The sequence below is a fragment of the Camelus bactrianus genome, chromosome 29, assembly GCF_048773025.1.
Source record: "Camelus bactrianus isolate YW-2024 breed Bactrian camel chromosome 29, ASM4877302v1, whole genome shotgun sequence".
Taxonomy (NCBI): Eukaryota; Metazoa; Chordata; class Mammalia; order Artiodactyla; family Camelidae; genus Camelus; species Camelus bactrianus.
The window spans coordinates 5,764,869-5,790,464 of NC_133567.1; the positions used below are offsets into that span (position 1 = coordinate 5,764,869).

Below are 25,596 nucleotides of genomic sequence, written 5' to 3' on the forward strand. Positions count from 1 at the left end.
AAGGAGCTGGTGCTGTGACAGCTAAAGCTTAGGGGGTTTCTTTCTTTTTTTGGTGGCAGAAGCATAGGGAAAAGTTTTATTTTTTAATCTAAATTATTATAAATACACTTCTTGAAGACTGAGGGTTTTTTTTTAAACTACTTAATGCTTATGTTTATTACTTGATACAAAGTATTTTTTTTCAGATGTACAAGTTGATGAATTTTGATAGATGTATATATACACTAATGGAACCACCACCACAGTCAAGATAGCTAACATGTCCATCACTCATGGGGTTTCTTCTTGAGTGATGAAAATATTCTAAAATTGACTGTGGTGTTGGTTGCCCATAACTGTACATATACTAAAAACTGTTGAATTGTGCATTTTAAACAGATGATTTGGTATATGAACTATATCTCAATAAAGCTCTTTGGATAAGAATGGGAGTGATGACTTCTAAGCTTTTTACATGTTGGAGCTGAAACCAAGCGACAATTATGACACGTTCTTTAGTTAGTAGCAACAGGTTTAGTAGATGAATATTTACTGGCACCAGATGATGGCACCACCTGCGACATCTTGCTGAGTAGAAATGGCGGTCTGTAAAACAGTCTTAGACACGATCCTTTCTAACAAAATACTCTTACATACATAGAAAAATACATGTAAGGGTAAGTGTTAGAAGTGGTTATCCTTGCTGGTGGGATTATGAATATTTAAAATTTTCTCTTTCTGTACATCAGTACCGTCTACAGTGAATACCTACCTATCTAGCCATCCATCAACTTTGTGTTGGGAAAAAATATTAAAAAACTGTTTTGCGTCTGCTGTAACACAATCAAAATCCCAGAGAATGAGGCTGCACTATTGTATCTTGAAAAACTCTCAGAGGAATTTTCAGCCAGCATCTAAACTTTCATAAAGAAACAATCCCGGTAAAAGACTCATAGAACATGTAATTTTGAATGATAAAACCTCGTGGGCCCTTCAAGATGAACTGGCTGGGAAATAAGTGTACGTGCTAGTCAATGGACAGGGTATGTGACTGAATAGGGCAGTGAGCTTTAAGCCCATTAAGTGTTAAACGACATTTATGAAGTCCACATTGATTTTGGAATAGTTTATCTGAATACTTTCTTTTTAACAGCAATGAAGTTTTTTAAAAGCCTGTAAGACTTGGCGCCCTGTGTCTGGGCATTTATTTTTCTTCTAAGTGAAAGAGTTAGGCAGAAGAGTGAAGAGAGCAATACATCTGGTTCACCCAAAAATAGCATTAAATCTTTAAAGGATACTTAAAAGAGCAAAGAAAACACTGTGCATTCTCATACTACAAATAGGGTTATAAGGTAGCCATGGTGAGTATGTTTATGTAACAGACTTATTTACAAATCTCTCAAACATCGTTTCATCTGTATGTAGATTTATTATACCAGAGTAAGGATATAGTTCCTTAAAATCACCACCCACATGTCATCTTTTTTTTTTTTCTTTCTGTTGCCTATTCCAAACAGAGGAAAATATTTGCAGCCTGTGATTGAAAAGTGTTCTTTATCGTATCAGTGTAACAGTGCTTCCTTTTGCTCTCAGGTGCCTCAGTTTGTACAATAATTTATATGGCCACCTGACCTATAGGAATATCATTCAGTGTCACAGTTTGAAACATCATATTTTTATGGATTTAAAATTATTTTATACACTTCTCTGTAAGTATATTAAATGCAAACTTTTCAAATGGGTAGAAATGCAGACAGGTTTAGTGAGAACAGAAAATCAGGAGGTAGTTCAGTTATAACATTATACTTAGCATTTATTAAACACCTACTATGTACCTGGCACTAGTAGGTACCTGGCATGCACTGTCTCTTTTAATCCACCCAGTGAGCTAATAAAGTAGGAAACAGGCTCAAAGAGTTTATACATCTTGTTTAGCATAACCACACGCTACAGAGGACCATACTGAGTATTAACTAATATAGATATTTTTAAAATTATCATTTCAGATGGCATTAAGTATGTTAAATGTAAATAAATGGGTACTTTATTTATGAATATCTGGCACATTTGGCAGCTCTAAGATGGTCCTAATGACACTATGCCTTGGTGTTTATGCCATTGTGTAATCTCCTCCTCTTGAGGGTTGATTCTAGTAACCCACTTCTAACAAACAGAACATACAGCAAAATGAGCTTTGATATAAATAAACAATTGAATCAGTCAGTCAATCAGTCAAAGAGAAGAGACAGCTCTTCTTCACAGCAGAACTCCAACTAGCAAGTTTAAAACAAAGGTGGGAAATTGAGAATCATATTAGGCAAACACCATAGTAACAAATGTTACAGACCAGAGCCGCTGCTGGGCGCTCACTTGGTGGGAAAAGTTTAAGAATCAGGCCAAGTCTCAAGTAATCTTCCCCAAAAGCATCCATTTCAGTGGGACTCAACAGACACCAACCTAACCAAGTGCTCAAGGCAACAGAACCAGTAAGACACTACTTTGGAATTTTAAAAACAAAATACGAAACACAAATCACTAAAAAAAAAAAAAGACTACAGTAAAATTAAGAAATTTTACTCATCAAGCCGCCTTAGGAGGAGAGTGAAGAGGCAAAGCACAGAGGAGAAGGTGTCTACTCACGCACAAAGGACAAAGGTCACGTCTGGACTGTGTGAAGCTCCCCAAAACCCAGTGTGACACAGATCGCCCACTGAAAAGGAGGCAAAAAGCTGGAACAGGCTCTTCCAAAAAGAGAAGTCACAATGGCCATGAAGCACATGAAAATATTCTTAACCACGCTGATAATCGGAAATGGTGACTGAAACCCAGATGAAACAGCACGACCTCAGCGCAGAGTGTTTACAACACATGAAAAAGGGACCTAACAGCAACAACTCTGGTTACGGTCTGGACGCCCAGGAGTTCTCACCTTGCTGGTGGAGGTGTAAATCTACACAGCGTCTCTAGAAACCTGCTGGTATTTAGTTAGTGAAACTGAAGCCACGCACCGCCGAGGCAGAGCAGCTCTGCTCTTACAGTCACCCCCTTCCCACACGACTGCGGACTCGTTTGCCAGGAGGAACCAAAAGGCAGGTGCAAACGTGTTCAAAGCAGAATTAGTCATCACGTCCTCAAACTGGACGCACCCAGGTCTCCATCCACAGGAGAACGGCTAAATAATCCATGCCGTGGAATATTACAGTGCAACAGAAATGAGCTCATCACATACCATTCAAAGTAGATGAATCTTGAAAATCTGTGGTTAAGTGGAAGAAGCCGGTCTCACTCACTCGCTCACACACACCCCCCTCATACTCTGTGATTTTATCTAGGCAAAACTAAATATTGTATTTAGGGATGCTCAATTTGATGCTGAATTATAAACCAAAGGGAAGGGGCAATTAGGAGCTTTTTGGGGTCCAGAAAATGTTCTATTTCATAACTTCGGTAGTGGTTACATAACTATTTTATGATAACTTGTTAAATTATACATTTATTTATGCAAAAAAAGAAAGAAGAATATGATATCTATTCAGCCTTTTTGGGGGGCAAGTCACAATTTCCTAGTGCCACAAAAATATTTTAAAAACGATGTAAGTACTTAATTTTTAGAATCATGAATATTTAGACTTTTCTGAACTCTGATAGTCATATATTGTTTTTTTTTACAGTAAGTGCTAGAGACAGAAAAATTCCTCACAAAATTTGTTGACAATGACAATCTGTTTTACCAAATTTTGCAGAAAATGTGGGCCAATTTCTTTTATTATAACCATATGGAATGTGAAACTGAAAGTCAAGATTTTCCCTAATTTACTCCATTCTCAGCAAATGCCTCCAGGCATAAGAGGGGGCTGAAGTGTCTACAGGTCAGACTGTAATGAAAACATCCAGGAATGATGCTTCTCCCACACGTCCACTTGATGGCACTAAACTAACACAGAATATGGACTCATCCTCCACCGACGTTTGATGCATTAATGTGTTTTCAATGTGTTTTCATAATCTTAGACCTTGTGAATTCTAAAGGGCTTTTTTGGCTTAGAGCTTTGGATATATTCAGTAGGAAAAAAGGGATTTAAAATTCTTAAAGAATTAAAGCTGGGTTTGAGCCTTAAAGAAAGATACATTAAAAGTCTCAGGACGGGCAAATAGAGCTTTTCACGTCTCCTTGCCTCTTGCCTCTTCCACATCTCCAGATGAACTCAAGGAAAATAAATAATTCTTGGCTCTAAGATTTTAGAAGCTCAAGCTTGATAGACATAAAGGCATTGCAAGATTTCAAACTGGATTCTTTTCTGAGGAGAAAGAATCGGAGGTTTTGCCCACGTGTCTTAGTTCGGGGTGCCTACTGTAGACTTGGGGGGGGGAGGCCTTCAACAACAGACGTGTGTTGCTCCCAGCTCCGCAGGCTGAGAGGTCTGAGGTCAAGATGCTGGAAGGCCGAGTGCCCGGTGGGGGACGGGGGGCGGCCCCATTTGCAAGTGGGCGGTGTCTTCTTGCGCCCCACGCGGCAGAGGGGAGGGAAGCCCTCCTGGCCCCTCTGATGAGGCGCTAACCTTGTTCATGAGGGCTCCATTCACGTGCCCTGTTTGCCTCCCAAAGGCCCCCCTCCTGACGCCATCACAGCAAGGGTTAGGGCCTCCACATTAGAGTCTGGGGGACACAAACACCCACACACCGCACTGCAGGGGCGGGGGCAGAGCCTCTGCTCAGTGGCCGTGAGGACGCCGTCACACGGGCTTGGCCTCTGCCGCTGGCGAGGGAGGCTGCCTTCCTTCCCGGAGGAGCATCTTTGCCTGGATCTTAAAGCACAGCAAGGCTTCTTCGCCATCACTCCTCACCTCTAAGTCGTGAGAAGCGATTCTTGGCCGGTGAAGAGAACTGGGAGACAGAAGAAATGAGAGGGGCTGCTGCTCCTCTGGGTGCCTTGGTCCCAAACGGAGTGTATCGAGCGGCCTTGACTTCCGGCTTCACGACACACACGTCTGTGAGCACAGACCTTGTCCCACGTGTTCGCCGAGAGCAATGATTCTGCTCTGCGTGTGTGGGAATCCGGCGCTGCAGAAGGGGGGACAAACGTGTTAGTGCTGCACGGAGGACCAGTGATGATCTGAAAAGACAGCGACAGGGACCTCTGGTCTTAGATCAGCCTTAACCCGTCCTTTTCCTGATTTGGAATAAAGTAAGATAATTCAACTAAGATATTTAAAAAAAAAAAAAATACTGCGAGGGCTCCTGCTTCTGTGTGATGATTTCAACGTTTCATCAGTGGCTCTGGAGGTGGTGGGCTGTGTTTCCCTGGGACAGTAGGAACTCTGCCATATTTTCATCTCTATTCCTAAAAGCAGAAAACCCAATGACTCAGGGAGCTGGAGACTCACTGAACATGAATATGATGACTGAATTGTCCGTTTATGTTCAGTCTAAGACCTGCTCTTCTATCTCCTTCCTTCCTGTGAAGATCTGGTCATCTAGCACGTCCATATATGAATTAAGGTCATCGCAAAGCTAGGACGTTTGATAAAAAATGCAATACTTTGTGTGCGTACTTTTAAATATAAAGGCTGTGTGTTTTAAAATAAAGCCCCACTCTGTGCTTTCCTTACCACTTCCTTCCTCTTCTGCAGCAAAGGACCAGAAGTTTTGTCCATGATACTTCAGATAATGTTTATTTACCTCAAGAAGTCAAAGAGTGTAAGTGAGCACTCCTTCAGCATTATTTGACAATATTAAGCAATTTTAGTCATCTATTAAGTTTTTAGATGTCACCCATAAGAAACAAAAAATAAATGTATTACAACAATAAGATTTAAAAATAAGTAGACAGATCTCTTGGACTTTAAAAAATATATTAAAAAACAGAATAAAAACCCCACATAGGCTAAAAACACACATAAAATCTGATCTTTTTTTTTTTTATCATGGAGGGTTCATCTCTACGTTTCTTGAATCATCAGCCATTTGTCAAAATGACAAAAGCAGTATCGTACACAGGAGGGATATTAATTTTAACCTTAATTCAGCCAGGAAGGGCTCTGTGAGCCAAATTTGTGTTCATGGCACCTACACAAATTCTCTGAAATATCAGAACAATAGGAAAGGATTGCAGTGTCAATGTCCTCAAATCTAACAAAATACAGATTGAAAGCTATGAATCAAAAATCTCCCATATTTAATGACAGTTTCTCCTGATGTAGAAAACAAGTCTTCACAGGTAGTACCAAGTATTACCATCACATGCTTTTACGAATAACTAAAATCTACAATAATTTTTATCATATAAGGGAAGAGAAAAATTGCTATGACTTCATGGTTCGTAGGGGTCATTCTGACTAGGTCTAAAAATGTTTTCATATTTTTGACCCTAAATGTTTCTTTCTCTTTACAGTTTTTTTTTTAATTTAATACACAGAGGAGAAAAGCTACTCATTGGCTGAGTCTATAAACTAACAAATATTTGAATTTCTGGGTGAAAACTGAAGCACAGGATAAGTTCTAAGCGCCACATAACTGCAGACAGAATTCTCTGGATCTGGGTGTGTGTCCTCAGTGCCCGGAACACAGCAGGTGCTCAGCGAGCATTTATTGAAAGGACGGACCACTGAACACTGTGGATTCTACTTTGTCTTGAGTCTTTCTTTGCCTCCATACCAGTGTCCCTCTCTAGTCCTGGTCCTTATCATCTCTGGTCTAGCTACCGTACTAGCCAACTAAGCTGTCTCTCTGGTTCCTGCTCATCTTTCCTCTTATTCATTCTCTAGGATAGAACCTCAATTTTTTCCCCAAAGCAAATTATATCATAAAAATAGCTAACATCTATTAATGCCTAGGAGGTGCCAAACACTCTACATGCCTCATGTCATTAAATTCTTGCAGGAACAGTGATGAGAAGGCACGGTAGTTCCCGGTACTAGAGATGAGTAAACCGAAACACAGAGAGGTCAAGCGGACAGGCCAAGGCCAGCCTGGCTCCGGCAGTCTGCCTTTCTGGGACGTAACACCGCCTGATGCAAGAGGGTGGTTCATGAGCTCGGTCTTCCTGGAACTGTCTTCGTTCAGCACCGAAAATCTGGTGTCGTAGGAAAGCCCTCTGTCCTAGGTAAACTGAAACAGCTGGTCACCCTCCACAGGGCAGACGCGCTTTATGACAGTGTACTGTCATCTCTCCTCTCCCAGCTTTTGTGCTCGTTTATCCGACTTCCCACTTTTCCATGTTATAAGCCCCACACTACATTTCTAGTATTTTTGTTTAGTCCATTTATTCTGAAAAGAGATTTAAGTAGCAGGAAAATCTTGTATGTTTTCTATGCGCACCCATCCTTTCTGTGGCTCCAGAATTCCATCTCTATGCTCTGTGTTCTGCCTAAAGGATTTCCTTTAATATTTCTTACAGTGTGAGTCTGCTGACAGTGTTTATTTCAGCTTTTGTATATCGGATATGTCTTTATTTTGATTTCATTTTTGAAAGAGAATTGAAAGAAATAGAACTGGAGAGTTACAGTTTGTTCCTTCAGTATTTTAAAGCATGTGCTCTGCAGAATTCTTGCTCACATCCTTTGTTTTCCTCCAGTTTTACTGAGATTAAATTGATGTATAACATTGTATTAGTCCAAGGTGTACAACATAATGATTTGATATCTGTACATATTACAAAATGATTACCCCAAGTTTTGTTAGTATCAATTACCCCACATGGTTACGATTTTTATTTCCTGTGATGAGAATTTTTAAGATGTTTAAGATCTTTCATTTTTAAGAGAGTACTCTTAGCAGTTCTCAAATACACACTACAATGTTTGTAACTTTAGTCACCATGCTGTACATCACACCCCCAGGACTGACTTATCTTATAACTGGAAATTTGTTTTTGACCAATCTCACCCATTACACTCCACCCCCAACCTGACACCTCTCTCCTCTGGCTTTTTTTTTAGATGCCACATATAAGTGAGATCATATGGTATTTGTCGTTCTCCATCTGGTTTTTCACTTAGTATAATGCCTTTGCGGTCCACCCATATTGTTGAAAATGGCAGAAATTCCTTCTTTCTTATGCCTGAAAAATATTTCATTGTATATTTACACCACATTTTCTTTACCCATTCATCTGTCGATCAACACTCAGTTTGTTCCCTTATCTTGGCAATCATAAATACTGCTGCAGGGAACATAGGGGTGCAGATATCTTTGAGTGATAAATACCCAGCAGTGGAATTACTAGACCACTTGGTAGTTCTATTTGTATTTTTTTTGAGGAAACTGCATACTGCTCTGCACACTTGTTGCAGCAATCTACATTCTCACCAACAGTGCACCAGGGTTTCCTTATTCTTCACGCCCTTGCCAATACTTGCTATTTGTTGTCTCTTTGATAATAGCTGTTTTGACAGGTGTGAGGGGATATATCACGGCAGCTTTGATTTGCGTTTCCCTGATGATTACTGATGTTGAGCATCTGTTCATGTGTCTGTTGGCATCTGTGTATCTTCTTTGGAAAAATGTCTGTTCAGCTTCTCTGCCCATTTCTTAATTGGATTTCTTCTTCTGTCGGTTTGTGTGAGTTCTTCACACATTTTGGATGTTAATACTTCATCAGATGTGTGATTTGCAAGTACTTCCCCCATTCCGTCGGCTGTCTTTTCATTTTGTTGATGGCGTCCTTTGCTGTCCAGAAGCTCTTCAGTTTGGTGTCATCTCATTTTATTTTTTACTTCTGTTGCCTTTGCTTTTGATGTCAAATCCGAAAAGTCATTGCCAAACTGATGTCTAGGAGTTTACCCCCTATGTTTTCTTCTAGGAGTTGTATGGTTTCAGGTCTTTTGTTCAAGTCTTAATCCATTTTGAGTTGGTTTTTTGTGCTGAGTGTGAGATAGGGGGTCCAGTTTTCCCAACACCATTTATTGAAGAATTTCCTCATTTATGTTCTTGGCTCCTTCACTGTGAATTAATTGACCATATATGCATGGTCCGTTTATTTCTAGGCTCTCTGCTCTGTTCCATTAGTCTGTGTGTCTGTTTTTATGCCAATATCATATTGTTTTACTACTATAGCTTTGTAATATAGTTTGAAATCAGAGAGTGTGACATCTCCAGCTTTGGTTTTTTGCTCATGATTGCTTTATTTGGGGTCCACAAAGGATCTATACACATTTTGGATTATTGGTTCTACTCTTGTGAAAAAAAATGCCATTGGAATTTTGATAGGGATTGCCTTGAATCTGTAGGTAATTTTTGATTCAATGGATGACATTGCAAATTTTACCTTCTTGGGTATTGGTTTTCTTCTATTCTTATAAATATTCTTGAAGATTTTTTTTTTTTTTCCTGGGACACAGTTAAATTACTTGGAAACAGTTGGATCCTTTCAGGTCTTGATTTTAATGACTGTCAGGCAGAATTCAAGCTGTGCTAGGAACAGTTCTTCCCCGCTACTGAGGTCTGACTCCCCTGGGTACTTGACTGAAAGCCCCATGGATTATGAGATTTTCCAGTCTGGCTGGTGGAAATAGGCACTTGTCCTGGCCCAGGGCCACTGCTGGACACCACCAGCTCTGATCTTGTGGGTGGTTCTTTTCTCAGCCCCTGAGAGGTTCCTTTTTAGCATGTTCTGATCTGGACTCAGTTGAATATTTAAGAGGGACCCTTTACTGATCTCTCATTGTTTTGTGAACACCAGCTGCTTTGGTCTCCCTGGACTTCCAGCCTCATCTCCTCAATCCAGCAAGTCCTCTGGGTTCCCCCTGGGTTCCCCCCAGCCTGCACCACTGCCTGGGAAGTCTTTCAAGGCAGTAAGCTAGGACAATTAAAGGGCTGATCTTTAATGAGGATGTATACATTTATAAAACATAAATACATATCTATGTTTGTTTATTGGGTGTTTCAGACGGAGTCCCTACTCTTTCATTTTGGCTGCAAGTATGAGACCAAAATGCGCTGAGTAAATGATCGCAAAATGTTCTCCCTTTCGTGTTGCTTCTCATCGTAGGACACAAATTTAGTGTAACTATTTACATGTTTTTGAACGTAATTCAAAATTATTTTCATTTTGTCGAGTTACCGGACACGTTCTTGTTTACGTAGACATGATATGAATGAAAGGACTGAAAATGAAGTGATTAACTGCACGGATTAGCTACCTCACAGGAACCAGATAAGCGAAGTAGTTCTGTTTGCTTGTTTATGTCCATCTCACCAGTTGCTTTGCTGGCGTTTTGAAATAAATACGTTTAATTGTGCAAAAACATTTTAGATGATCTGTCTAAGTGTGATCTAGTTAGATAATAAAATAATAATTCTTTTGAATGGCTAATATCCATTTACATGGATAGCACTATGACCTATGTAATCTGACTTATTTGAGTTCAACGTTTACTGGACACATTCCAGGGCTAGACACTGAGCTAAGTCTAGAGATGGAGATGAATAATAAATAGCCCCTGCCCTGGAGGAGCTCAGGGGGAGGCAGAACCGATGAGTGAGTTGACAGTGCGATAAGCACGGCAATTGCGCTAATTATGAGCTGCAGTGAGAGCGCTGAGGTGGGGCACCTCACACAGCTCAGGACGGTGTGATGGCTGTGAGTGAGAAGGTGTCGCTCACGCACTGGGCGACCTCCTCCCCCTCCTTCCTCCTTCCTGGAAGAGCCCTGATTTGGTGATGGTGTTCCCTCTCCTCCTCCCTGGTGGGGCCAGGAAGTGAATGTCCACAAGTCTAAGCCAGTCACTGCCCATCACTGCACTTCTGTGCCCTGCTCAATGACGGGCTTAGGTGTGGCCGCGTGACACAGCTCTGGGAAGGGGGATGTAAAAGTAATTCCAGAGATGGGACTCTGGACGGGCTTTTCTCCTATAGAAGGAGCCTTGCAAGGAGGGACCTCTTTTCTGGCTTTGATCACAATTATGTGACAACATGTCTGAGCTGTGACACCCGTGATGTGCTCATGAAAGGACAGGCCGAGAATGAGCTCTAATAGGACGAGGACTGAAGAGCAGATGTCCTCATGGACATCGTAGTGTTGCCGAATTGCAAGCTTGGAATCTGTCTTGTTGTTGTTGTTATATGAGATAATAAACCCTTATTATTGAAGCCACTTCAAGTTATTCCATTACATGCAGTCAGAAGTATCCTAACTGACACAGAAAGTTTCCCAAAGAAGTGAAGCTTGGATAATGCCTTAAAGGACCAAACAAATTCATCCCTGGAGTCAGCTGGATGGAGAAGAGGGCGAGGCCACCCCAGGCAGAGGGAAGAGCTTATCCAAAGACTTAGAAACACAAAGCAACATGGAGTGCCAGAAAGTACACACAGTTCTGTACTGGACTGTTGTTCTAGTAACTCAGATTTTCTCACTTGGGTAGAATATCTTTTGCACATCGTAGGTATCCAATTACTAGTTGCCTGATTGCTTTTATAACGTTTTCTTTAATTATATTGAATTCAGTCCAAGAATCCCCATTGATGTGCCAGGGATTTCACAGACACGTGTGATAGAATCTGACTCTTGTCTGGGGCAGTACACACCCCAGCTCCCTCCTAAATGCTAAAAACTAAAAACTACATTTCCCAGACTGTCTTGAGAGGGTAATGATTTTTTTTCCCCATCAATTAGACACTGGACTAATTGGACTAATTACTCAGGACCCTGAAAAGGCATCCCAGTGAGCAGAGAAACAGAATGTGAAGCATCAGGGTCACGGGTGTGGATGTGGCAGGGGTGCCTGTGCACAGATCTGCTCCAGGGTCTCCTGGTTTGCAGGGGAGGCAGCAGTCACCTTGGTGGCCCACGCTGGCAGTGCTGTACTGGGAGTGATTCCTGGAACCTCAGCCTGGAGTCTGTGTCTTCAGTCCCTCCCCCAACAACTCCACGAGCCATGGACACTCCTTATTCAGTTCTCTTCGTATAAGCAGCTACCGTGGGTTCCGCGTCTGCGTTCAGGAACCCTGGCTGGTACAGCACGTGAGACACAGCCCTGGAACTCAAAGACCTAGTGGCTGGCGGAGCAGATCAGTGTCATCTTGCTCTGGGATTACAGGACCCCAAATCTGTCCAGCTGTTAACACTTTCCACAGCACTTTCAAAGCGCCTCACTTTTGTGCCGTTAATAGGGCTTCTGCAATGCTTAGGTGGCTTTAATATGTGTTCTTTTGACAGAGGCAGAAATTGAGGCCCCTGGGGAGTTAAATGAGATGGAAATAAAGTGGTGGTTGTTGAGACTAGAATTCAGGTCTTATAACTCCGAATCTAGTGCTCTTTCCTCTAAGTGGTCATTTGGCGAATGGGCTGTTCTACAGGGAACCTGAGCGGAATTACATCTTTGCACTACCGAAAACTTGCCACATGGTCAGACCTTTCTAACAGAGATGCTGGACCCCCTGACACATAGGTGGAAAGCTCGGTGGCCCGTTACTGGCCCTCTGAACCACCTCTTCTCACTTGAATAGCATGTTGAATGGAAACCCATCAGCTAAATGAGAACTACATCAAGCGTTACTGTCACTTCCTCCGCTACCTTCTTGGAGACCATTATGTGGCTCCACACGTGTCATGGAAACGTTTATACTGACCATGAAAAATGAAAAGTTGCTCTTAAAGTTCAAACAAATTCTTAATGTATGTTTGGTGAGTACTTCCAAAAGCTGTGGTAATGAAGTTTCTAATTGCATACTATCTTAATGCACATTTTAAAGAAAGAAATGGCTTAATTTTTCATGTTGCATTTTGCTGCTTCAACAAAGAGATGGTAAATGCTTTTCCTACAACTGCTAGAGGTGCTAAAGATAGCTGTAATAAATGCTGAGGGTGGGGAAAAGATGTGAGCTAAATAAGAAGAGAATCGGTAGACCTGTGCAGTCTGGATCCCGGGGGGCCAGTCTGGGGTTCTGCCAGCTGAGCACATTTACCTGTTCAGACAGTGGGGACTGCGTGCAGAGAGATGCCTTTTAGCTGGAAGGTAAATACGTAATTTACTTGACTGAACCTTTTCTATTAAAAGGCAGATTAAGAAGACTGGCAATTCTCGCAGACATAGAAAACAAACTTATGGTTACCAGCGGGGGAAGGGGGTGGGAAGGGATAAATTGGGAGTTCGAGATTTGCAGGTACTAATACATAAAAAATAGACAAACAACAAGTTTATACTCTATAGCACAGGGAACTATATTCAATATCTTGTAGTAAACTTATGGTGAAAGAGAATATGAAAATGAATATATGCATGTTCCTATATGACTGAAGCACTGTGCTGCACACCAGAAATTGACACAACATTGTAAACTGACTATACTTCAATTAAAAAAAAATATATATATATATAAAAAGAAGGCTGGCAGTTAACTTTCCCCCTCCCCTCTGTGCTATGGGCTTCTCTACTTTCTACCACTTCTTACCACTCTTGTTTTCTCCCCCCCCCCTCTCCATGTAGGAGATTCACGCACAGTGAATGAAATGAGACTGTTGCTCAGGGCAGGTTGGGAACACTGCTGACACTCTAACAGGCACGTACGTATGAGAACACGAGACGCCAAGGCACTGTGATTATGGGCGCATAAGTTAACTACGTGTCTCTTCCTTCTGACCTCTGCGATCAGGAACACTTTCAGTGGTGGTGGGGTTGTGAAGCAAAGGGTAGAAATAGCTAACGCATGTCGAGACTCACCGCGCTGCAGTCACGGGGCCAAGTGTGCACTTCCTCACTAAATTTTCACAATAGCTTCTGAGATAGTTACTATTATTATCACGACTACTTGACATATGAAGAATCTATGAGTTTCAGGATTTTGTAACTTGACTGAGACCATAAAATTAGACAGGGGGTGCTTCAGGCTTGTGGAGCTTCTGCATTTTTGCTCTTTGCCACAAAACTATACTTACCAGGATGAGACTTACTAACAAATTGGCTCCAAATGAATTCAGCAAAGTTTTAGGATACAAAACCAACATACAAAACCCAGTGGCATTTCTATATACTAATAAGAAACCATCCAAAAGAGAAATAGAAAAAGCAACTCCATGTACAATAATATCAAAAGCAATGAAAATATTTAGAAAAAAAATTTAACGAAGGAGATGAAAGACCTGTACAATGAGAACTATACCACACTGATGGAAGAAGGTGAAGAAGAGGCAAATAAATGGAAAGATATCCCATGTTCTTGGGTTGGAAGAATTAATACTGTGAAATTGCTCATACTACCCGAAGCAATCTACAAGTTCAAGGCAACTCCTAGCAAAATCCAATGGCATTTTAAATATAAGTAGAAATAAAACCATCCTTCACTTTAAATGGAATCACAGATGACCTCAAACAGCCACAGAAATCCTGAGAAAGAACAAAGCAGGAGGCATCGTTCTCCCTGATTTCAAGCTACACTATAAAGCTATAGTCATCAAAACAGTGTGGCAATGGCATAAAAACAGATAAATCGAGCAAGGGAACAGAATAGAGACTGAATATATATATGTATATATAGTCAACTAAGTTTTTTTTTACAAAGGTGCCAAAAACATACAATAGGGAAAGGATAGTCTCTTCAATAAATGATGTTGGGAAAACTAGAGAGGTACATGAAAAAGAATAAAACTGGACCCCGATCTCACACTTAACAACTATTAACTTGAAATAGATTAAAGACTTACATCTAAGACCTGAAGCATGAAAACTCCTAGCAGAAAACATAGAGAAAAGCCTTTTGACATTGGTCTCAGCAATTATTTCTTGAGTAAGACACAAAAACACAGGCAATAAAAGCTAAAATAAACAAGTGAGATTATATCAAACCAAAGAGCTCTGGCACGATAAAGGGGAAAAAAAAAACCCATAAAATTGAAAAGGCAACCCACCAAATGAGAAAAGATATTTGTAAATCATACATCTGATAAATGATTAATATCCAAAATATATTTTAAAAACTCATACAACTGAATAGAAAAAGCAAATAATCCACTTTTTAAGTGGGTAAAGGACCTAAGTAGACATTTTTCCAAAGAAGATATGGAAGATCCATGAAAAGGTGCTCAACAGCACGAATCATCAGAGAAATGCAGATCAAAACCTCAAGGAGATACCACCTCACACTTGCTAGGACGGCTACTACCAAGAAGACAAGAGATCACAAATGTTGGTGAGGATGTGGAGAAACGGGAAGGCTTCTACACTGGTCACAGGGATAGAAACTGGTACAGCCATTATGGAAAACGGTGTGGCGGCTCCTCAAAACATTAAACATAGAGTTACCAGGTGATCCAGCAATCCCGGAGCTAGGTGCATTCCTAAAAGAACTGAAAGAAGGATTTTGAAGAGATATTTTACACTCATATTCCTAGCAAAATTATTCGTAATAGCCAACATATGAAAACCTAAATGCCATTCAGTGGATGAATGGATAAAGAAAATGTGATGTCTGCATCTATGTATGCATACTTATAGTCATTTTTCCACAGTCCTCATGAACACTTGTGATCTCGTCTTTTTGATAATAGCCATTTTATCAGGCATGAGGTGATAGCTCCTTGTGGTTTTGATTTGCATTTCTTTGAAGGTTAGTGATGTTGGGCAGCTTTTCACTTGGCCATTTATATGTTTTCTTTTGGAAAATGTCACAAAAGCACACACACACACACAATGGAATATTATTCAGCCTTAAAAAAAAGAAGATATTTCCACCCACAACAACATGGATGGACCTTGAAGGCATTATGCTAAATGGAATTAGACAAAAAAAGAAGGAAAAGACAAAAACTGTATGGTATCATATATATGTGAAATCTTTTTTTTTTTAAAGCCAGTTTTATAGAAACAGAGAAAAGAATGCTGGTTGCCAGAGGGTTGGGGGAAGAGTGGGTATGCGGAGATGTAGATCAAAGTGTACAAACTTTCATTGTAACAATAAATTCTGAGGATCTAATGTACAGCGTGGTGACTACCATGAATATTACAACATTGTATACTTGAAAGTTGCTGAGAGCAGATCTTAAGGCTTCTTACCACACACAGACACACACATACACACACAGAGTTACCCATGTGAGGTGATGGATGTGCTAATAATCTTGATCTTGGTAACCACTTCACAGTATATATCAAATCATCACATTGTACACTTAAATATAGACATATATATTTGTCCATTATTCCTCAATGAAGTTGGGACACCCTCCAAAAAAAACCCAAATTGGCTCCAGTTAACTCCTTAATCAGAAATAGCTGCCACCCCTGGGGAGGAGTAAATGACACAAAGAGTGCCAGTGTGATCTGAACATATCAAAGCACATGTTCATCTACCTGCTTCTCAAATATTACTTACTGAACGCCTGTGTCACAGATTCTTAGAAGAAAAGACATAGCTCCCACAGATAAGGAATTAGCCTCAGGAGGGGCTGGATGTTACAAGAGCCCGGGATGGGAGATGTGTGTTAAATGTAAGGGGACGTGACAGGCGCCTGCAGAAGACAGGAAGGACTTCACAGAGATGCAGCATTTGGGCAAGACGTGAAAGAAAAATAGAACGTTGTCAGTGGACATGACAAGAGAGAACACGGCTCCCACGTCCGGGGAACCGCAATTACTTTGGCACTGCTAGAAGTCAGACAGTAGTTGGTCAGGGGCCTGGGGTGAAATGAGGCTGGTTAGGAATGTAGGGGCCAGATCATGAAAGACCTTGTAAGAGATACAAAGGAATACACACTTTTAAAACCTTTTTGCTGTGTTGTTATGGTAAAATACACATAGCAAAAGATTTAACATCTGGACCACATTTAAGTATATGGTCCAGGGGTATTAAATGCATTCATAATGTTGTGCATCCATCACTACCACCCATTTCCAGAACACTTTTCATCTTGCAAAACTGAAACTCTGGATCCACTAGACAATAACGCCCCATTTGTCCTTCCTCCAACTCCTGGCAACCACCATTCTGCCTCTCAGAATGCTGATTTAGGCTGCTCTAAACACTTCATGTCAGTGGAATCATGAATTATTTTTCCCTTTTGTGACTTCCCTTTTAGCATCGTGTCCTCAAGGTTCATCCATGTTACAGCGTGTGTTGCAATCTCCTTCATGTTTAAGGCTGAGTGATATTCCATTCTATGAATGTACCACGTGTGCTTAGCCATTCACCTGCTTCCATACACTTGCTTCCATATCTTGGCTATTGTGAATAGTGCTGCTATGAATATCTCTTCAAGATCCGTCTTTTAATTCTTTGGGGTGTATACCCAGGTGTGGAATTGCTGGATCATACAGAATTCTATTTTAAATTCTTTGAGGAACGTCTATACTGTTCTCCACAGTGGCTGCACCAATTTATATTCCCAGAAACACTGCACAAGGGTAAGGAGTATACATTTTAGTCCCATCTGTGAAGAGGACAAACCAAAAACTGAATAGAATAATGATCATATTTATACGTTGCCAGGGACTGACAGGGGCAGGGTGAAGGGTGAATTAGAGGAATGTTGCGGATGTCAGAACGAGGGGAGGGGCACTGGGGAGAGGAGAGAATGACTTATTTCCTAATGCCTTTATTGTGGTGATTCCTCTACAGTAAACTACACATATTCCAGGTGTCCCAGTTGGTGAATTTTGATTGCTGTACACACCCACGAAACCACCACCACAGTCAAGAGAGCTAACATTTCCGTCACTCCCCAAGGGGTGCAAATTTCGAATTCCCAATTTATCCCTTCCCCACTCCTGCCTTTTACCCTCTGGTAGTCATAAGTTTGTTCTCTGTTTGTGAGTCTGTTAGAACAGCACGTACTTGAGAGCTACTCGGACTGCAGTTTCCAGGACTGGATACCCTAATTCGTCAGTAACAGAGTGGGGGAGGGTTCTAGGATGACGCCAAGGGTTCGGACTCCGGCAAGTGGTTCAGTGGTGTTGATGCCATCGCCAAAGAGAGGCAAGACAGGGTGGGCAGTAGGCTTACAAGGGGGGTGAGTTCAGACTTACAGACGTCGGGTGTGTAGGTCCAGTGGGATATCCAGGAAGGAACACCCGGCACACGGTTAGACGTCCCGATGGCGCCCCTCGGTCACCGTGCTCCTCGGTCGCAGTGAGTGAGCAGTCTCGGGAGAAAGCCCCCTCATTACTGTGCTCCTTGCCCCTGGTAAACTTCAGGCATTTCCCTGAGAACAGTAACAGAGCCTCCCTGTAACAGGCAGTTCTTAGAGGGGTTATTAAACCAGATTAGACGGCCGCCTCTCCACTCTGTTTAACTGTGTAGTTACTCGACGCTGAAGAGAAATTCCCTGACCCTCTTTCACATTGCCTAAGCCTAGCATAATTAAGGGAGAATGAAAGACAGCTGGCTTATCCAATTTGTATGTTGAATTTTATCTAAACTACACATTAACAATGGTAAGACGAAATAGAAGATGAAATTATGTATGTGTATATATATATATAAAAATTTTTTTAAAAAGGTATAATACTTTGGGGCACCAGTCTTCAGGCTTAACTCATTCTTTCCTTGAAAGCCTATCCAGTGACACAGGACGGGCCATGGAGTTCAACCGCACCGCGTGAGTTTAGGGTGTGCCTCCACTCTCCCTCTGCGCTGGGTCTAGATGCCGTGTGACTGCCTGCCTGTCCTGTGGAGGCAAGATGCTATTGGATTTCGCTCCTCTGAAGATACGCTTTTTCTGATTCACACATTCCAAGGTTCACTTTTTCTATGGCTTCTGGAGCAATGGCGGAACGTCGCTTTCAACTCTGATGGCTTCTCTGTGTGAGTGTAACGTAACCAAGAGAATAAACCAGACCTCACCCTGTGCCCACAGTTGGCTTAGCTTATCATGGACAACAAAACTAAATAGCAGTGGGAGAAGAATTTATGACGTTGTTGCCTAAAAATTCCTTCTGGGCCAAGGAAAGAGGAGCTGCTGGCATCTTACCTTTTATTTCTTGTTCGTCCTTGGCCTTCTCCAGATGACCGTGACGTGCTCTGCTGGCCCAGCTTGCCTAGGGACATTGTGAGTAGCAGTAAGCATTTGTTTTGGGGTGAGTTCTCTCATTCTTCTGCCACTTACCCAGGGGTGGAGGTAAATACACATGGGAAATTTTAACAAGACCTTAACACAGTCCCCTCTTTCAGGCCTGGGGAGTAATAGAAAAACAGGGAGCAGTGATTCATTCAGCCCTAAGGCATCTTTCTAAGTCAGTTCAGTTAGCAGGGAACTAGTTCCATTGCTTCAATCCGAAAAAATTCTCTAGGGAATTTATTTCATTGATTTTACTGCTGAAAGTTGGGAAGCTGGAGCAGAAGAGAGCTGAATCACCCAGAACCTTGGAGTCGATGAGCTACAGCTCCATAATGTTCTTGGCTCTCTAGTGTGATCTGCGGGATGAGAACGTGCGTGTCTCCGAACATGGCTTCTGAGGTCAGCTATTTTCAGGGTAACGGTAGCACAGTTGTTTATGTCAACACATAATTCATCCAATTCCAATTATCGAAATAACTGGGGCACAATATGGTTAGTCCAGATAATTTTAGCATTCATAGCAAATTGACCCTTAACTAGTGATTTTAGGACTCTGTGATCAGCTTCTATGCCAACCAAGAAAAACACAGCCAGACTGGGGTAGACGTGATCGAGCCTTGTAGCACCACAGTGAAGAGCTGCTTAAAATGCCCACGTGCGGAGAGGCTCAGGCACTGGCGGCTGTCCACGAGAGCCCTGCTCGAGTGCAGAGAATGACACAGTTTCCTCCAAAATCATGAGGGCTGCTAGCTCGCTCTTAATTATGATAAACCCCAACTCAAGTCGTATTCACTTCAGCAGTCTTTGCTTTCCCGTCAATTAAGTCAGACTTTTTAACATCTAAATTTTCCACCAATGCCCTCTAGTGAGTTTCATTTTTATTCTGCTTTTGGAAATTCAGATAGAAAAAGCATTTGCATTATTATTAATATCCTTTCCAAAAAGTGTCTTTCGGTTCATTTTGAATGGCCATACATTTTCCCCCCTCAAGTTTGGGTGGAATCTTTCTGCATCTGGATTGTCACAGAGACCAAATAAAACCAGGCTGTGATCTGCTGCCACAGCTGTTCACAACACCGTCACCGCCGTCACCATCATGAAACTCTTCACCATGCACAACACACTAGTAAGTGATTTCTGAGTGAAGTGGACTTATTTTCAACACATACAAGCATACTCAAAACCTAACTTTTGTTTGTTATTTAAAAACCCGATATACTAGCAGAATGATTTTATATTAAAGTTCTTCTTTTCTGTAAAATTATCCACAGCTGCTCTTACCAGTGGGGCATGCATGGGAACACTGCAGCCTTCCCATGGGTAGTGTTTGGCTGTATTTTGATTGTGGTATTGTTATTATTTTTGGGAGGAGGGAGAGTATATGAAATTTTATTTTCAGGTGATATTCGTTGTTCAGGGTTTTCTATTTCTATTTCTACACGTTTCATATGGAACAACAACTGTGAAAACCAGTTCCCTGATACTGTCTCCACACTGATACCGGCTCACCCAAGATAAAGGACGGCTTTTTCTGTCTCTCGGGGCCGACATGGACCATGAGTAATGAACCACCCGGTGGTTCTGGAAGGATACGTGCTTCTTCCTAGTCCTGCTGGACAACACGGCTTCTCCCCGTGTGGAGGGGTGCAGCAGGGTCAAATGGAAAGGTCTAAGCAGTGGCATGGAAACTTCTCAGCACTGTCTTCTCTTGGCTCCTCTAAGTTCAGCGTCGCTCAGAAATGCGGCTTCTGTCAGCATTCTGACAACCAAGAACGCATTTGAATCCGAACCTTTGATATTTCCATATTCCACTTGGCAGATTCTCCTCTGCCCCCCTCCACATAAGCAAACCACCCTCCACGAGCACACCAGCCCTGCCGCGGGGCTAAGGGGAGCCTGTCTCTTCCAGGGTCGTTATAATAATGTTGTTTTAATCAATGCACAACCTGTAGCGCAAAACCCCACAGGTGCGGAGGGGGAACAGGCCCTGTTTCTTAATGAGGTCGCGTCATAGGACTTCCTGCTCACAGTCAGAGATTGCCAGGGTGCCGTGTATTTGTGCTGCCCTGACCTGGGCCTGCACAGGTGAGCCGGGCTTTGGAATCCTTGAACCTGAGTTCTCACCTGCAAAGCAGCCTGGCCTGGGAGGTGAGCGCAGCTCTGTGGAGAACTATCTGGAAGCAGAACAGTACATCCACCCTCAGTGGGTACATTTTCTAATTTATAAATTGCCTTTTGGTTGGAATGCTGCCATTCTCAAGCAACAGTGGCTTCACTGGAGTTGACTGGCCTCGCTGCACGTGGGATTACAGGTACCTCCATGGAGAGGCACCGGGGTCAGAGGGCTGCTGTGTTCCGGAGCCAGGGCTCAGAGAGGCCTCTGGTGGGGCTGAAGGTCAAAGGGCAGTGGGCAGGGGGAGGGGCGGCCCCATGCTTTTTTAAGTCACTGATTTTTTTCTTTCCATGACAAACCAGGCCAACTTAGTAAAGCTATTTGAGCCCATCAGCAGTGGTTTCCAGAAAGTATTGTTACCACAGATGTTCCTGCAAGATAATCAGAAGAACACAGCTAATTTGGGGATGCGGAGCACTTATTTCTGTGGCTGATTCTATCATTTGAAGCTTTCAAAGCTGAAGCCTTTCATGATTAAGCACATATTATTCTCCTGGAAGATATTTCTTTTTTGGCAGATAAGATAATGGAACAGATCCACTGTTTGTCAAGACGAGTTACTATGTCATTAAAAAGCCTTTAACACAATGTTTTTCTCTTTTCCATGCTGGTTGAAAAGATTTGAATGCAAAAGCACAGATATAACAATAACAGTACAAAACCTAAATTGTCCATGGAAAAGCTTAAACCAACTTAAAATTTTCCATTTGCCAAATGCTCTTCAGGCAATTTAAATGTAATGCAAAACAGGCACTCAGTAGCCACAGATGTGTGTTGCCTCAAAATGTTCTTTGTCTTGGTTGCATACATCCAATTTCTTTCCAAAAATTGTCTCCATTACAGCAGGAGAAGAAAAAAATACCCAAATTCAATTATGAAATTGATATGATTAAAATCTTTTTTTGGCTTATTAATCCTGGAAAAGTATTACCTTTTAGCGCCAAAAAAAAAAAAAAAAATCCTTAGTTATACTGTTCTTTAAAACTTAAGAGCAATGCCAGAGGGCTTTGGCAGTGTAACGTGAGTTTATTCAGTATCTAGGGTTCTGAATTCAAGGAGATGACCTGAAACACCACTAACCCTGGGAAAAGATACAGAGGGGCTTCTATTTTTGCTCATGAGCACAGCACAGCAGGGGCCATCATAACATTTTGTGTCCACCAGAGGACAAAAATGCACCTTCAGAAGACACTCAGAGCTGCTAGGTGTCACCCAGGATGTCTGTTCCCTCAAACACTGATATCTTTTGATAAATTTACAGTTTAGAAGATTCCTGAATAGGGAAAGTTATGAAAAATTTCTGCAGATCTTTTAGAGATTAGTAAAGTTTCCTGATTGGCATAGACCAACATACGCTTCTCTAAGATCCTTCTCCGCAGCTCCCAGTCTGGGCCCACACAGGCGCCCCGCTCTACAGAACTCTGTACCCTGCGTTCTCCCTAAGAAAGCAGACTGGTTGGTGTGTAGGGTGCCCCCCCCCCCCGAGAATGGTCTACAATGGGAGCTTGCTCTCTGGGGAGTGTTCTCTCCTGAAGCTTCTTGGAAACTCAGGAGAGTTAAGAGACCCCGAAGCATCTGAGCCACCCCCTTCTTGGGGTGGGTGGTGATTGGGATCTAGACTTCCATTCGGTCCGGCTGCTCAGGACGTGGGTGTGTGTAACTTCTCCAAGCCTCAGATGCGCACAGTGTGGGATTAGCGGTATCCACCACGCAGGGCTGCGGGAAGTCAATGAGCCCTTATGTGTAAATGCTCAGCGCCAGGCCTGCGCCCGTGCACAAGGGCGGATACCAGCAGCAGCGGTGGTGGAAGGAGTGTCCGCTCTGAGATACGGATGGGGATGCAGGACATCTGGGGAGTCTGGTGTTGGAAAATGTTTAGCAACATCCTCCTGAAATGTAAGGGTACCTTGGTTCTTCTCTCTCAACTCCCATGCAAGTAACACTATGATCAGATTTATTTGTCAAGGCCAATGCTGGACAAAAGTCATCAGCTTCACCCTACAGCCCTCTGGCGGCCTCCCATCGCCACCGCAGAGCCCCTTAACAATTCCCGGGGAATGAAAATAGAATCTGGGTAATAGAATAAAATCTAACCTTTTCTTTTCTCCTCCGTGCTTACTCTAGTTTCACTTGCTCACAAGGTGCTGCATGGAGAGGCCTTGCCCCGGCCCTACAGACCAGAGTTCCTGGTGGGACATGGCGGGGCGACACCTCCATCCAAGGTGGCGGTAGTGGGCTGATGCAGGGGGGCTGCGCGGGGCAGGGGAGCTGGAGCGCCAGCGGCACAGCTGCGCATGCCCTGTGAGAACCCCCGCCCCCGAGCAGCCCCGCCCACAGCCTGGTGGGGAGAGCGGGGTGCTCTAGAGCTGAGCTGGCACCTCTGCATTCTCTGATCAAAGAATAAACCTTCCCTTTGCTTCTGAACCCAGCTCAGTCTGGGTCTCCTATTGGCGTGAGGGTACCGGGCAGGAGGACCCTTGTTGGGGCGAACTTGGGAGGGTTGGTAACCCTGCCTCCCATTCTGAGCCCATCTCACACTGGGTGTTGGGAAGTTAACAGATGAAGCAGTAAGTTTGCAATCCATCCTCCTCCTACGGGACCGCCTTGCAATCTTCGTGTAAATGTGCTAAAGGCACACTTGATGAACAAGCTGAATGTTCTTTAGGACGTATCATTTGTGTGGGACTGCCTGTGGTACACGAATCTGGAATCTGAGGATGTATGGGGCGTGGCACCCCTGGAACTCTGGAATCCCTCACGGAAGCTATGGAACTCTCTGAGCACAAGATGGAAAATCTTCATGCCTGAGACGGCCCTCCTCCGTCTTACGGATGCAAACCACTTTCGTAGCTTAGGGATGTCAGATGTTAATGCGGCCAGAGGATGCCTACTATGGCAGGAAAGACCCCAGCGAGCCCTGTGAGGGTGGCAGACCTCTCTCTGCTTTGCCTGTAACTCACAGTGACCTGCACCCTTGAGATTATTACTAAAGCTTGATGCTGGGTGGGATCGTTGACTCAAGGGGCACCTGCCCTGACACTATGATGGTTTGGGCTGTCATGTAGCAAGATGAGCTTTGTGGACACATCAATCCTTATTTTGTAAATTGAGGTATAGTTGATTTACAACGTTGTGTTAGTTTCAGGTGGACAGCAAAGTGATTCGGTTATCCATATCTATCTGTTCTTTTTCAGATTCTTTTCCATTATAGGTTATTCCGGCACATGGATGCTTATATCACTGTGAACACCACAAAGGCAGTACAGTGCTTGGTATATAAAGATGTTCCTCCTAATATTTTCTGAATAAATGAAAAAGGAATGAAGGGGGACTATGCTTCCTAGAGTCACATGGAACTCACCTGAAGACGTTAAAAGAAATAAAACACCAAAGAGTGACCTTTGATAGTGGATTTCCAGGCATCATGATCAGCTGAGAGGGAGACAGGAGGAATGGGAGGTTTCTGGGACGCTCAGCCCTAGAGCCCTGTCTGTTAGCGAGTGGGTCTTGCGTGGATTTTCTGGAGGGCTGGGGGTAGAGGGAAGGGAGGCTGAACTTTTTTTTTTAGATGATATAGCAAAATGGGAATTTCTGGATTAAAGTTAAGGAACAATTTGCCTGATAATACTTTATACCGAGCCAGTCAAATATTTGCTGATGGGCCTGACTGCAGATGACCTTTAGAAGGACATTACATGGAAGAAAACAGCTTACTACCATGATAGAGAGAGATCTCTTGGAAGAAATTTCAGGACTTAAGAATGCATGAATCAGCCAAGACCTACCGAACATATTTTGGAATTACAGATTCCTGGCAGTGTATAATAAATCAAACCTTCCCACCAAGATTCCTTCTTAGCTTAGAACGGATTCTCCATTCAATGCAGATGAAGGTTGGCATCAATGAATGGGACATTGTTGGTTACTGGAATAGATTTGGGGGAAAATAAAACGGTCACTTTTGTCCTTTTCTGAAGCCCTGTGTACTTGCTACCTGACAGATTAGAGCATGCATGGTACTTTCAAGTTTTTAGGCTGCAAGAGAGAGGTCCGCCACAGACCTCACTGAGGACTGATCAAAGGTTTACAAGGTTATATTTGGCACTGCAAGGAAGCCAAAGCTAAACTGATAAAGTTCTTTATAAATTAGACTTAAGCAAAGCAATCAAAAACCCCAAAAGAAGAAAAGCCTGTCACTGTAAGTCATGTTCACGTCTGTTTTGTTCACCTCTGTGTTGTAGCTCTGTTGTCTGGCACAGTCCAAGGTACATGGCTAAGACTCAATAAATGTTTGTTAAGTTAAACGTATGGAATCATGAGCCTACTTACCTCTCTTCTGTTGTCTCAAACTTCAAAATGTTTATGCGAGCATCACAAACTTGCTACATCCAGCCATTCCTGTTCTTGAGCCCTATTAGGTGAGAGCAGAAATGAGAAGGCACATTTGTTTGCCATTAGC

At 42.6% G+C, this 25,596-nt stretch overlaps 1 long non-coding RNA gene across 1 annotated transcript; it reads right to left on the minus strand.

The window, feature by feature from the left end:
• Positions 1–25,596, minus strand: LOC123613049 (uncharacterized). Its single transcript, XR_006720388.2, has 4 exons — positions 25,467–25,596; positions 18,878–18,944; positions 17,934–18,109; positions 1–5,040 (listed from the first exon to the last, which is right to left on the minus strand). It is a non-coding gene; the product is annotated as an uncharacterized LOC123613049 (long non-coding RNA).